The following is a 16,295-nucleotide window of genomic DNA, read 5'->3' as shown; positions in this document are numbered from 1 at the left end:
GGCCGCGGAGCGGTACTGCTCCACGGGCCAGTAGTGAGAGACCACTGTACTAGGGCACTTGTAACAGCAGGGCAGAAGTTGTCCAAGAGCCTGGTGACATGTTTTCAGGTATCTTCTGGCCAATGTTCCCTCTAATGTGCATGCACACACATCTTTTGCTACTAGTGCACAAAGGAATTTAAAATGTACACAAAAAGTTGTCACCCTCAACCTCATTGGCATGTTAAGTATATTTCATGATTGCACAAGGTCACATTTCCTTTTCCGGTTTCTGATGAGGATGGTGCTAACAATGCAGAGTTTGCGATGATTGGAGATTTTAGAACTGGTTTATTTATGCTGTTTTTATTGAATCACTAGATAGATAGATAGATAGATAGATAGATACTTTATTCATCCCCATGGGGAAATTCAACATTTTTTCCAATGTCCCATACACTTATTGTAGCAAAACTAATTACATACAATACTTAACTCAGTATAAATATGATATGCATCTAAAATCACCCTCTCAAAAAGCATTGATGAATAGCTTTTAAAAAAGTTCTTAAATAGTTTACTAAAATACATTGAATGGTAACTTAAGCTCAGTCCTAACCCCGGCACTTTAATATATCTTACCCCTGGCGGTTGAATTGTAAAGCCGAATGGCATTGGGGAGTAATGATCTCTTCATCCTGTCTGAGGAGCATTGCATCGATAGCAACCTGTCGCTGAAGCTGCTTCTCTGTCTCTGGATGGTGCTATGTAGAGGATGTTCAGGGTTTTCCATAATTGACCGTAGCCTACTCAGTGCCCTTCGCTTTGCTACTGATGTCATACTCTCCAGTTCTGTGTCAAATTCCAAAGATGTAAAGGGCATGAAGCGCAGAAGAACTACTAGTTCTTTTAAAGCAGAATGGCTTAATGAAACAGTACTACACCAAAAGGAACATGCAGCTATGAGAAATATTTATGTACAATACTGAAATCGGTGTTACCTGCATGTACTGTTACAATGCAAAAGTTGCTGGAGAATTTGCAAGTGGGAAGAAATGGAGTAGTATTTTGAAACCTGACTTTTTAAAATGTCATTTAGCATGCAAATCACATTTGGACGGTATGCAAAAACTTCGGCTCTAACATCCTTCATTACCCACTATAAGCCTGTTATGCATGTTTTGTGAGTGTGCAGATGAACGAGAGTGAAAATGATCAAGCCCAGAGGAGAGAAATGTTCTTATTGACAGTGCTTTGCTAGCTGTTAAAATTAAGAGTTCTCTATATAAAATTCATTGCACACATGTTGCTGTTGCTGGGCAAAAATTTGTATGATTTTGCACACATTGGTCATTAAAAATTAAAGGAAACATTGCTTCTGGCCGATGAAAGAGGGGAGAGGAGTGTACGTCAGATTTCTGCAGAGTCTTTGATTATGCTGGTGCTTTACTAAGAAAGCAAGTTGTATAGGCAGATAGCATAGAGGGAAGTCTGGTTTCCATGATGTGTTGAATGTGTCCACAAATCTCGGCAGTTTCTTGTGGTCATATGCTGAACAATTCCCATGCAAAGCTGTTATGTGTCCAGATAGGATGCTTTCTATGGTTTATCGATAAAACTGGTAAGGGTCAACAGAAACTTGCCAGATCCTGAGGATGTAGAAGTTTTGGTGTGCTTTCTTGGCCATGGCACTGATGCGGTTAGACTAGACCAGTAAAAGACTGGTCTTTTACTGAACCTGAAGATCTCAACCCTCCCAACCTCTGTTCCCTCTAAGCTGCATGGGTGTCAGCCACACAGTAACTTAAATGTTCCCGCACACATAGCCTTTGTTGCCATAAATCTAGAATTTTCTTTTATATAATGTTAGTTTTGAAATTATGCTAATATAATTTTGAAATCCATGTTAATATAATTGTGAAAGACCTTGTAATTATGTGTTAATAAATATAATATATAAATGTTCTAAATAGTAAATATACCACAACATCTCCTTTGAAATGGATAGAAAACTGGTTGGCAGATAGAAAGCAAAGGGTAACGGTGAATGGGTGTTTCTCGGAATGGCAGGTGGTGACTAGTGGGGTGCCACAGGGCTCGGTATTGGGACCACAGCTGTTTACGATTTACATAAACAATTTAGATGAAGGCATTGAGAATAACATCAGCAAGTTTGCTGATGATACTAAGCTGGGTGGCAGTGTGACATGTGATGAGGATGTTAGGAGAATTCAGGGTGACTTGGATAGGCTGAGTGAGTGGGCAGATACTTGGTAGATGACGTTTAATGTGAATAAGTGTGAGGTTATCCACTTTGGGAGTAAGAACAGGGAGGCAGATTATTATCCGAACGGTGTAGAGTTAGGTAAGGGAGAAATACAAAGAAATCTAGGAGTCCTTGTTCATCAGTCACTGAAAGTGAATGAGCAAGTGCAGCAGGCAGTGAAGAAGGCTAATGGAATGTTGGCCTTTATTACAAAGGGAATTGAGTACAAGAGCAAGGATATTCTTTTGCATTTGTACAGGGCCCTGGTGAGACCACACCTGGAGTATTGTGTACAGTTTTGGTCTCCAGGGTTAAGGAAGGACATCCTGGCTATAGAGGAAGTGCAGTGTAGAATCACAAGGTTAATTCCTGGGATGTCCGGATTGTCTTATGCAGAGAGGTTAGAGAGACTGGGCTTGTACACGCTGGAATTAAGGAGATTGAGAGGGGATCTGATTGCAACATATAAGATTATTAAGGGATTGGACAAGATAGAGGCAGGAAATATGTTCCAGATGCTGGGAGAGTCCAGTACCAGAGGGCATGGTTTGAGAATAAGGGGTAGGTCATTTAGGACAGAGTTAAGGAAAAACTTCTTCTCCCAGAGAGTTGTGGGGGTCTGGAATGCACTGCCTCGGAATGCAGTGGAGGCCACTTCTCTGGATGCTTTCAAGAAGGAGCTAGATAGGTATCTTATGGATAGGGGAATCAAGGGATATGGGGACAAGGCAGGAACCGGGTATTGATAGTAGATGATCAGCCATGATCTCAGCATGGCGGTGCAGGCTCGAAGGGCCGAATGGTCTACTTCTGTACCTATTGTCTATTGAAATATTTTAGAGCTTCAATGTATTTATATTGTCTGTGCTTCAAGTTACAGCACTATTACAAATTGTAAGAATAAACACAGAATGGCTCATTGCTAAACTATCGGCCCACTGAGCTTCAACGCACTCCAGTCAAAACATTTTACTTCTGCCTTTGTGTTTGTTTGATGTGAGAAATTCTATATTTTGACTTTTTGGTAAGTAATCTTTAAGAATTCATGATCTATTAAGAATCTGTAAAATGAAAGATTGTTAGAACAAGGTAAAAGTTTACAAAATGTGTAAAATTTTCTTTGTTATACTGTATTTCATTATACCTTTCAATTAATAACTAAAATAAAAAGTATGTGATTTTTCAATTCTCATTCTAAATATTCATTGTGTGCATATTGAAAAAAGAGCATTTAAAGTGTTGTGCGGTTTTCAGGCTATGTAAAACTTTCCTGCTCAGATCAACAGTTAGTCGTACTATAAAAAAAATTAGAGGGAACATTGATTTCATCCTCAACACTGCTGACTTGGATAGAACATCAACCCCTTCCAATTTCCTGAACTCAATGACCAACTCTTTTGTTTTGCTCGTAATGCTATTTCAACAATGTTCCAAGCCTCTAGAAATTTCCCAGAATCCAGTGAATTTTATAAGAATTACCAATACATTCAGATTTTCTGCATCTACTACTTTCACGTACTCAGGAGACAGACCATCCAGGGATTTGCTAGTCTTTAGTCCCATTAATTTGAGTACCATTCTTTTCATGATGATGATTATGTTCTGCAATGATATAAATACAAGCATCTCCATGTGTATTTGGACTTCCACTCTTCTACCATTTTGCCAAAAAGTATGTATTCTGTTCTGTCCTTTTTAGGTCCAAAGTAGATGACCTAATATTCTCCCATGGTAATATAGATTTACCAGAGTTTTATCCATTCATTCAATCTAGTAATATTTCTCTATAATTCAATGCTTCTATTCACACTGCTTTCAATGCCAAGCATCATTTACCATCAAGAAACTTGGATGCAAAGTTTTCTATTCCATCATTTAAGTGAAATTCAGTGAATAATTACAGCCCCAAAGCAGGTTCTTGCGGGACTCCAATTCTGCCAATTTGAATATTTGCCCATTATCCTTATTCTCTGATTCCTGGTGCTTCTCTAATATCCCAGCTGAGCCACTATGAAGGTTTTCTTTTCATGAATCTTGATAATGGCATGGTTTTTAAAAAACCTGTCTACTGAATGTATCTTTCAAATATAATGAGAGTTTTCATGAGTTGATAGTGTAAAATTATTCTTCACCTTTCACACAGAATTTTGTGAGAACCTGAAACCCTAAACTAAAAAGGCTGAAACCAATCCTAGTGAATAGTTAAAGGAGTACTCCTGTAAATACTTGAAGAGGCAGACTTACATGATTCATGGATAAAAACAGAAGGGTTTGTCTCTTCTTTCAGTGAAGCAGTGTGGACTTAAAAACACTTACTAGGCATCATATCATTTATTCAATAAAGTAAAAATCATTACAAATGATCTAATTCTTTCTTTCCAAGTATAACATCTGATTCATATTTCTCTTATTCTGCATTATTGACATATTTGATTCTTACATAGTTGAAGAAAAATTGTATTTGGTTTGAAGGAAGTTACCCAGGGCATCTACATTTTCATTTCAAATGAACAGGACTTGCTTGCCTTGCGCGCGCGCGTACACACACACACACACACACACACACACACACACACACACACACACACACACACACACACACACACACACACACACACACACACACACACACACACACACACACACACACACACACGCAAAGACACCGCATGCCTGTGGAGTGTAGACACAAATGCTGGTGACAGAGTTAATTATTACAAATTAAAACAACCAAGAAATGCAAAGTTTCATCTGAAATATCAAATGTTAAAACATGCACAGACAATGGAAAATGTGTTTTGAGATCTTGTAAGCATCCAAGTATCAAAATCTTGGATTTAAATTAATAAATTATTGGCAAGACAAAACATGCAGTGTTTTGTCAGATTAACATTCACTTTCCCTCAATCAGTTATATTAATGAGGCCACAGCTGTCAAAATCATTTGTCTTTAAAACTTTGTCTCATTATTTAAAAACACTAGTCACCGTAAGCTCCCTCGGGCAATTGGTAACACAGCCACAATTGAATCACTCACTAAGCATGTTGTGAAATGTCATGTATTCATACATATTCATCTGTTGATTGTTTTATAAGGAGTCTAATTTTCAAATAGTTTCACCAGACATAATTTAATTCTATTTGGTTTAAAAAAAATTCAAATTGGAAAAATTGACTCATCTGTCTGGTAAGCACAAATTAAATGAAACACAATTAGTCTAAATTGTATCATAAACTAGATTTCTGTATACTATTGGGCAATAGATAATAGTTTTGCTTGGAGAAACATTAGCTTGGCAGCCACTATGTCTGCTATAATTATTACAAAATTCTAAAATGGCTGTACAGACTTGTAACCACCCTCCCTACCCCCATCCTTTCCTCCCAAATTCCTGTTTGTTGGCCTGAATCAATTGAATTGGAAAACATCTGGATTTACATAGTGTGTTCTCTTTTGACATAAAAGCAGAACCCTCCCAATGAGGAATCTACCAATAAAATATTAGGCATAAAATATATGAGCACAGGAGCCTGAAACAATTTGCAAACTCCTTCAAAAATAGAACTTTGTAACTTCATTTCATCTTTTGCTTGCCTGCGCTTTTCAGTGTTAGTAGTGAAAATAAATTGTTTTACCTTTTCCAGCATCCGAAGTTCTTTGTGTGCATTTTCTGAATTAACCATAACACAGTATGCTTCAGAACATTGCCCTGGGAATCTCTGGCATACGAGCATTTTGCTTACAGAATTGTAACGATTTTCTTTGCAAGGTAAATCAAGCTAATAACTATTAGGTGGGATTCTGATTTCAAGGCATTCAGTCATATGCTTTTGGGCCACTGGCTCCGCAACCATGCATATGCACCCAATGTTTCTTCTCATGCTGAGCATGACCTTACAACAACACATCATCATCATCAGGGTAAAACTAACTTGTCTGAAGTGATTCTACAACCCACAAGCCCACTTTCAAGGACTCTTTACAACTTGTATCCTCAGTGTTACTTTCATTTGCACAAATTGTTTTTTTTTCCACATTAGTTGCTTGTCAATATTTGTCTGTTTATGTATAGATTTTCTTTTTCCCTGTAAATGCCTGCAAGAAAATGAATCTCAAGATAGTATATGGTAATATATACGTACTTTGATAATAAATTTACTTTGAACTTTCAACCCTCATATTCTGTGTTATCAATACCTCATGTGCCTGTGATGCTGGTGCAAGCAAGTATTTCATTGCATCTGTACCTCATCATGCTTGTGTACATGACTTAATTTGACAGTTCATGTTCCCTATTAGATTGCACTTGCACTTCAAGAGAGAGGTGCCACTTAAAGGCCTTTTTAGTGACAACGAATCACCATCAGTTTTTCAATTGGTTTCCCTTCACTTACTCACCAAGGACCCTGGACTTTGGCTGCTGACTCCACCTGCCATGTTATCAGAGAGACTTCTCTTACCATCAGTCCACGCACCCACCTGACAAAGATAGGGAGTAGGCAGAATGGGCAAATCTTGATGTGAGTCATACCGTAGTGTCTACTTTGAAGCCGAGGGATTCCCATTGTGGCAGCTTGGCCAGCATGAACAGGTTAGGCAAAGGGCCTGTGCTGTTTAACTCTAAGTCTCTAATCATTAAATCCTTCTTAACCTTCCTGGTGTGAACAGTTAGATGTGATGAAGGAATTCAATTTCCTTTGCCCCCAAAGAAAGTTCGTTTCAATGGATTCATCAGGTATGTCTGTCATTTGCTGCAAATTTTACCCAAATGTGTGTTTCTCAAACTTTATTGTTTCAGTAGTTAGCAAGTCTGCTTGTAAAGGTTTATTTTTTAGTACAATAGACCTCCCAAGTGGTGTCAGAATTAGTTACTGCTCAAACTGGTGCTGGTCTACTTCAAACATAAGGGATATATTGTGGTCAGGTCTTGTTGAAATGGTAGTGGACCACTGCCATGTCTACGGCTTATAATTTTGGGCATGGCTTGATCTGCCCGTAGGAAAGATCCTACATCTTCCTGGAAATAACTGCTGAGAGGATTCTCTGATACAAGTTTCACAAGGTGACCTAATCAAGCTGTTAAGCCTTACCAAAAGATTCACTGGGGATTTCTGAAAACCACTGTGTGAAACAAGACAAGAAGACGTAAACTTAACATCTGAACTAGGCCATTAGGAATGAGGTCAGTAAAGACTTCTTCGCCAGAAAGAGGAGCAGAACTGAAGAAGGGATTGGTTTCTCATAGGAAAGCTGGAAGCTGGGAAATTGCAACTTTTAGGCTTGAATGGGGTGTTGCAATGAATGAGGTGAACCCATATGCAGGACACAGGCACGGAGATTTAGTTAAAATGCAGACGCAGGCGTGAGCATTGAATGGCAAACATGAGGGAGAGCAGGAAGGCAGGAGACAGGCAGAATTTATCTTGACACGGAGAAACTGGGTTTCACAGGTAGACCTCGGAACTGGAGTAGTACTTACACTTTGTAGAAAACTGATCTTGACACGGAGAGGCTGAATTTCACAGATAAATCTCGGTAATGAAGCAAAACTTAGGACACACGATCCTAAGTGGCCGGGAAGTGTTAATTACCACACTGGCAAAACCAACAATCTGGCAACTAGTGGGTGCAAAGCCAGGGTTCTTATGCTGCAGTTCTTGATGAAAAACAGATGTGCCGTCCAGGGAATTAGGAGAAAATGGGGAATTAATGGTTGGAACCATGGCACAATCAAAGGGAATTAGGAGAAAATGGGGAATTAACGGTAGGGACTGTGACATAGGGTGAATTTTTATTGGGAAAAGATGTCAAAGATATGCTACAAAGATAGAATTGAGATACAGGTCAGCTGATATTTGTTACAGGCTTGATTATTTGTAAGTTTTATTTCTCATTCTGTCCTCTCAAACCTTTTGGCTAAGTTTTAGACTTAAATAATTTATGGGTGCAATCATGTTCTATGCCTTTTTCGCATAGTTAGGCAACAAAGCTCTACACTCAGCTTACAGTGGACTTTCATTATTCCGCCTTATTTCAATGAGTTTTCGTTCAAATCAGTTGTGTCCTTTTGCTTCAAACCATATGGGAGCTATTTTCATGATCTATGAAGACCAAAATGTCTGCACAAAATCACTGGGAAGTAACTGTTATCAAAGTGTTTCATTATGCTTCAGCAGACCAGAAAGAGTTTCAAATCAAGGGCAATTCCAGGGTTGCTTGCAGGAGAAATATCTGAAGAGCTACAAAGCATTTGATTGCAAAATACAGAAACGTAAGTTAAAATGTATGATTGGGGTTTCTTTTAAAGTGGTACAAGTATTTCATGTTTAAAAAAAGCTCAAAATAATGGGAGACATGCCAGAACAATCAGTAAGCACCAGAGCTTTGAGAGGCAGATAGTCATCTGCCTTCCTTCTATGCATTACACCCAGACAGTTCATTTAACGGCAAGATCCACACACGTTTGAAAATTGGTAGGTTCTATTCTTTTTATGGCCATGAAACAGGCAGAAAATGGCCACATTTAGCAATGGGGAATAAAAACAAAATATACTGGAGAAAGTAAGCAGGTCAGCTGGCATTGGTTGATGTTCCAGGTCAAAGAACTTTCATCAGAAATGGATGGATAAGCCCATCTGCATAGGTGATGCTTTCACTGCCAAATTTTTGGAATTGATTTTCTTAGACATCTTGGGCTGACCACAAAAGCAAGTGTTAGGTGCCAAAAGCATTTTCCAAAAATATTCTATGTTCATACAATGTACAGTTACCCAATCAGGCTTTAGTGTCACCCTTATTCACTGTACCAGTGTTAATTTGCTTATCTTACACTCTTGCAGACCACCGAGCTGATTAATTGAAATTCAGCTTTTCCAGTGAGCAGAGTCCTACTGAGTGCAATGTTCTATCCTTCATAACAGTGCCGACATTAACATCAGCAAGAGGTATTCCTGGGGTTTGCATACCTAGGCTGTACAAAAGGCTTACACAAGTGTGACGATCTGAATGAGGGATAGGTTCCTACTACCTTCATTGTCCCACCCTTTCAGCTTTTGTCGGTAACCTTTGCATGAAGTTCCTGAATTGGAGGCAGAGCTTCGGAGGGCGATGGCACCTGACGGCAACTCCTATGCTTGCATCTTCGGAAACAGCTCTATTTCTATCTTTGATATTTCTCTTTTTGCCTTTCAAGGTTCTTTTGAAGACCCTGACCTGGAGTTACACGCTGATTTCAGTTCTTTGCAGAAATGGGACCCGCTTTTCGATATGCCAAGGATGCGGCCTGCAAGACTAGCGCACCTTCAGGGTGTCGGATTTTCGTGGCTCTGGAGGCAGGCAGATTTGAGGCAGGTGCCACCACCTGATGGATCATGGGAGACAGAAGATCAAAAGCAGCGAGCTGGCTGCTGGCTGTGTGCCAGAGACCCGAGTTCTTTGAGCACAGAGCTCAGAAGAAATGATGCAGCAGACTTTTAATGCCATAAATTAGCGATTTGCTTTGTTATGTCTCCCCTCTCACTGTGATATGGGGACACCTCTTTTTCCCTTATTAGAGAGAAAGGGACAGCCTGTGGTATGTGGAGATACCGAGTGAATGAGTAGTCTTTGGGGAACTGCAAGTCTGTGTCTTTATTGATGCTTTGCTGCACGCTTGAGGGCTCGGTGGGGGGGGCATCGATGCTTTTTTCTGGTGGAGGGGGGGATCGTTGCTTTGCTGCTATTTATGCGTGGGAGGGAGAGTTGGGGGGACCTTGGGGTTCTAACACTTAACCGTCATTCATTCTTTGGGGCATTCCTCTGTTTTTGTGGATGGTTGCAAAGAAAAAGAATTGCAGGATGCATATTGTATACATTTCTCTGATATTAAATGTATCTATTGAGCCTGTTAAACCTATTGAAATGACTCTTTTGATTATCCAGATGAAATGAAGAAGGACTGCCTTGGCTCAATACCTGGTAGCATCTACCTGATGACCAGGTTCTTTACACCATCAAGAGGTGGAACAGCATTCCCAGCTTCCCAGCTCATACTTCACCCTGCCTATTCACTCTAACCAATTTTTTGCTACATGCCCTGGCTCTCCTGACTCACATTCTCAGCACTCTTAGCTAATCAAACCTGATTATGAAGGATACAAAGGACTGATCAGTCCACTCACCAAATAATGCTGTCCTGCTTCTACAATGATTGGCTTTGGACTCTGAGGCCAATTCCATACTTTGCAAGTACTGATCAATCAATGTACTGACACTGGGCCTGTGCAAAAGATGGAATCATCATCCATACGTAAAGAGAATTTGATCTGAGTGCCTGAGTTTTCACTTCTCATGCATGTGTGCTACCTGAGGAATATGGAAAAATACTCAAAACAACACACAAGCAAGACAAAGTACAGATGGCATCTTTCACTGATCCCAGACGTGTCATTAATTTAGACTGCTCTATAGATCTTAAAGCAATGGTATTTATAGTATTTGGAGAGTGATTGAGTCATGGAACATTACGGCACAGGAACAGGTCATTTGGCCCATCTAGTCCATGCTGAACTATAATGCTGCCTACATCTGGACCATAGCTATCCATCACCCTTCCATCCATGTACTTATCCAAACTTTTCTTAAAAGTTTAAATTGAACCTACTACCTCCACTGGCAGCTCGTTTCATACTCACCACACTCTGAGTGGAAAAAGTTCCCTCTCAAGTTCCCCTTAAACATTCCACCTTTCACCCTTAAGCCCTGGCCTCTTTTAGTCCTCCTGATTTCCTTCTGAAGTGTTCTCTTGCATTTCTTATACTCCTTGCTGCCTATATCTGTTGTGCACCTCCTTCTTCTTCTTAATCCGACAGTCAATATCTCTTGAGAACCAAGGTTCCCTAAACCTGTTATCTTTGCCTTTTCATCTGATAGGAACGTACAAGCTCTGTACTCATAAAATTTTATTTTTGATGGCTCCCACTTACCAAGCACACCTTTACCAGAGAACAACCTGCCCCAGTCCATGCTTGCCTTTCTGATACCATAACAAATAGCCTTTCTCCAACTTAGAATCTCACCCCAATGACCAGTCCTATTTGTGTCCATAATTATCTTGAAACAAATGGTATTATAATCACTAGATCTCCTAATTCTGTCTCCTGCCCTGTCTCATTATTTAATAGGTGATCTATCATTGCCCTCTGTCACTAGCTGGGACCTCTATTAAGGAAGCTTTAAGAAACTAAGATTAAGGAAGCTTTCCTGAACACAGTTGACCAACTTTTTCCCAACCAGCCTTTGTACAGTATGGGACTCCTAGTCAATATGTGGAAAATTAAAATCACCTACCATCACCATTTTATATTTCTTGCAATTGTCTGTGATCTCTCTGCAAAGTTGCTCCTTTAAATTGCATGCAGCTTGCAGCGGCCACTCTGGAGCTGATTATCTGTTATTTGTGAAGTGGGGCGCCGTGCGCAATCATAATCGATTGAAAACGGACGTGGGAGCACGGAAGAACATCGGAAATCTCCAGGAAGATCTTCTTCATTGCTGCTGCTGCTGTGAGGTCTGGGACTCTGCTAGGAAGAACAGGTCCCCAGTCCTCGGGGTCGCATTGCCAATGGCCATTGGCGGGGCCATCTTAATACACTCGGCAGACGATGGTGCTCAGACAAGCTGTACCAGAGTGGATGGTTGTCGACTTGGAGTTTCAACGGACTCAGAGTCCACTGCGGTCAGGTCGCTTTCAGTGTGTGCTGCATCTGCGAGGCTGGTTTCGACGGAGCTTTTGTTGTGTGCTGCTGAGTCGGGCGGCGCCGTGGAAGTCCATAGCGGGGGTATTCTCTTCTGCCGCTGGCGTGGGATGGCAAGTCTGTCAGGACCCTGGGGTCTTGTGGAAACTGTGTGGTGATTTCTTTTGAACTTATAGTCCTTTAACATCTTTGGAACTATTTTTACTGTGCCCATGGTCTGTTTTTTTTATCAATTATGCTATTGTTTGCACTGTTGTAACTATATGTTGTAACTTTGTGGTTTTGTGCAGGTCTTGTAGCTTTAGTTTTTGGTCTTGTTTGTCTGGTGGGTTTGGAGCTCCTTCCCAGGGAATGCGCTAAGATGGTAGTGTGATATTAATATACCTCTCCGGACTGTGGATTGGGGATTGCCAAACGTTATGTGGATTTTCTGGTGTAGTCTGTTTTGTCATATGCTTTTGTGATATCATTCTGGAGGAACGTTGTCTCATTTTTTAACTGCATTGCATTTGTGGTTTCTAAATGACAATAAACTGAATATGAATCTGACTAGTAATACCATCTATTCCCCTTTAATCCCTCCAGCTCTATTATGTCTAAAACAATGGAACACAAGAACACTGAGCTGTCAGTTCTACTCCTCCTAGTCTGTAATATCTACAATATCATAATTCCACATGCTTATCCATGCTCTAAGCTCACCCACCTTTCCTACAATACTCTTTCCATTGAAATACTGTAGATGCAACTCAGAACATTATTCCCACCATATTCAACCTTTCAGTTCCTATCTTTGTATGTAGACCTAACATCAGCTTTCCCCACTACCACTCTGCTATCTACTCTGATGCTCTGGTTCCACTCCCCCTGCAGCTCTAGTATAACTCCCCCTCTCCCCCAAGTGCAGCACTAGCAAACCATCCTGCAATGACAATAGTCCCCCACAGTTCCAGTTCAGGTGCAAACTATCCCATCTGTAGAGCTGCCAATTTCCCTGAAGAAGAGCCTAAATCGAAACCCCTCCCTCCTATACCATCTCCTTAGCCACAAGTTATACTGTACAGTATTGTCTTCCCATTTCTGGCCTCACTAGCATGTGACATGGGTAGAAATCCTGAGATCACAACCCTGTTCTGTCCTTCAACATAGCACCTAACACCCAGAACTCACTTTGCAGTACTTCATCACCCTTCCTACCTATGCCACTGATACTGATGTGGACCATGACTTTTGGCTGCTCACACTCACACTTAAGAATGATATGGACTCAATCTGAGATATCCATGATCCTGGCTCCTGGGAGGCAACATACTATCTGGGAATCTCATTCTCATCCACAGAACCTCATGTCTGTTTCCCTAACCAATGAATGCCCTATTACTACAGCTCACCTCTTCTCACTCCTTTCCCTTCTGAGCCACAGAGCTGAACCACTTATTCAATTACAAATTCCCTCACTGAAGTCCAATTAAGAGTGCAAACCCATAATGCACATGTGCAATACTCTTCTCCTGGAGTTTACAACTCCTGTCCCACATGAAGCAACCTTAACTCTGAGAGGCAAAAGGCTTTCGAGGATCATCCTGCCGGTGCTGAGCATATCTGAACCAAGGTGGATGACCTGCCCAAGGAAGAATCTTGACTCAGCTTGTGATTGTCTAGGACAGCATCTTGTATTACATGTTTAACAGTGAGATGGCTCACCAACTTCTCTTCTCCTTTTGTTTGGTTCTGGAATATATATAATCTCCACTTTTTGGTGAAACTTAGTTTAGGATTCTCCACAAGATAATTTATCCCACACCTAAAAGTGAGGATGAGGAATTCTTTAAAAAAAAACTCCCTTCTGGAAGCACTATGCTTCCCTTGGGCTACATCATCAACCGACATCCTGCTTCACCTTCTCAGCCACCTGCTTCTTCAGTTCCATGTTTTATCATCCCAATTCCCATCTCTTGTTGGATGGCCTATATCTAGACAGTTCATCCAAGAAAGTGGGTGGAGCCCAGGATCTTTGGAAAAATTATTTATCTCTGGGCCTCTTATTTTGGTGGACACTAATCACCCACTTCTAAATATAGACAAAGAATGAACTCAAATAATAGTTTGTACTGGATTTACCAGATATGATGCTTTGGATATTGACAGCAGAGTGCACTTCATCAATGGGTGAGATTTGCTGGAGATCCAAGCATAATGAGCCTCTCTTGCTAAACCTTGGCAGGGGCACCTCTAACACTACATCTGCAAAGGGTGTCCTTGTGCCAATATCTTCACTAGAACTTTCAAGCCTTTGATTCTCTTATCTTTTTGTAAGGAATACAGTGCAAATCTCCGAACAAATATTTACACAGTATTTCTGGAGAGATGTCAATTTTGAATGGCTGCCACGATAAATATCTATTTAGATGTGTCTAACTGTGAGTCATTTGAAGAAGAGCAGTGCTTACCATGAAACAATTCCACATTCTTCTGGGTCAGGACTGGAAACCACACAATAAAACATAATTCCAAGTGCATAACAGATTACTGTGTCATTCTCAGGGGAGTTCATACTGGTTTTTGGTATAATAATTAAAAGATAGGTGATCACCTTTCACATTCTTGAAGTCTAAAAGATGATTTGCAGCTCATGTTTAACAACCTGATGATCATATTCCAATTAATCACCAAGGTTGGTTTTCCTTTCCTTTTCATAACCACAAGAGATTCTGCAAATGCTGGAAGTCCAGAGTAGCACACGTAGAATGCTGGAGGAATTCAGCAGGCCAAGCAGCATCAATAAAGAGCAATAAACAGTTAATATTTTGGACCAAAACCCTTCATCAGGACTGGAAAGGATGTGGGAAGAAGCCAGAATAAGCAGGTGGGGTGAGGGGGTGGAGTAGATGCTGGCAGGTAATAGGTGAAACCAGGTGAGAAGGAAGGTGGGTGGGTGAAATTGTCTCTATGCGCAAGTGGCTCACTTTAATAGCTGCAAAAAAAATCTTGCACAAATAAATTTTTTTAGCTCCAACAGAAAATTTGAATCCTAATGTAATTGTGATGGCAAACCTGAGCATTTCTTGAAAGAAACCAGAACTGATCATGTCACTGTGCATATTGAGAGGCTTTGTTGGAATGTATTTTTTTCACTCCCTTTTACACCTTCATTAATTCTTCCTATCATCCTCTCTCCCTGCATATTTCTGCTTTACCTTTTCTTTCATTTTCTGTGTCACTTCTTCATTCTCTGTCCTTTGTGTCCAACAACCTCACCCTAGCCCTCGAGTTCTTCTCTAATTCCCTTATTTTGTCAATTTAGTTGTATCTATTAATAAGCTTAAAGAATATACCTGAGCAATCCCAGTTGAACATCTTGTTAAGTTGGGAAATACCAACTCTTTTTTTGCTCCTCCCATCTCAAAGCCTTCACTTCCTTTCCCCACCTTTGAGCTATAATTTCTTTCTTTGTTGAGTCTCTGATCTCTAGCTTGGCCTTCATTCTGAAATGACAGGGATCCTTAGGTTAACCATGTAACCAAGTAAAATGGTCTGTGAAGTGTTTCCTCCTTGGAAGATACAATGGCAGTGCTGCTACTCAGGTGCTACCCTGCTTAAAAAAAAGTATGTTGGTCATGTTGAGCAGCAGGGTAATGGCCAAGACTGGCACATAAGATTGAAGGCAAGAGATGAAACAAATAAAATAATTCTGGGAAAGAAGGACATCTCAGATGTTCTGCGGTGGAAGGTCTCACCTCAAACATCTGCAATCTAATGTGGCTTTAAATAGTGCTTCACCAATTATGTTGCAGAGCACCTCAGGTTTGGATCAGCCTTTGCTTTGTTAATGAGATTTGTCATCACCAAGACATTGCTGTAATAGGGTTTATACTTTGGTATTTAAACAGAGTGAGTAGTCATCAGTGACTTCTGACTGACCTCTTTGGGTGATCATCCATTTATCTTCCACAGTAAAAGAGATGGAATGCTTGATAATTCTATAGATTTGATCAGGCCAACTTACCGTACTAGTTCTTTGTTTTTACATGGCTTCCACCTAAAATCATATCAGGCAATGAGCTATCAGGTATTTTTCAGGAGCTGTGGCTACTTTTGTAAAGTGCTTGGTTAGATTTAGTTCATTTGTTTGAAAGATCTAAATAAACATGACTAATTTTTAATGAAAGGTGTAAGATTATTAATACATTCATAATTAAACTTTGAACAGCATTTTTCCAAACTGTTGAAAGAATGTATTCCATGAAAGCCAAGGTGCTTTGAGATGAATTGTTTTTTTGCAACATGCGAGATATTGTAACTAGTTTCAGCTGTG

The sequence above is a fragment of the Hemitrygon akajei genome, chromosome 8, assembly GCF_048418815.1.
Source record: "Hemitrygon akajei chromosome 8, sHemAka1.3, whole genome shotgun sequence".
Taxonomy (NCBI): Eukaryota; Metazoa; Chordata; class Chondrichthyes; order Myliobatiformes; family Dasyatidae; genus Hemitrygon; species Hemitrygon akajei.
The sequence above is the reverse complement of the archived record's forward strand: the minus strand, read 5'-3'. Positions refer to the sequence as shown.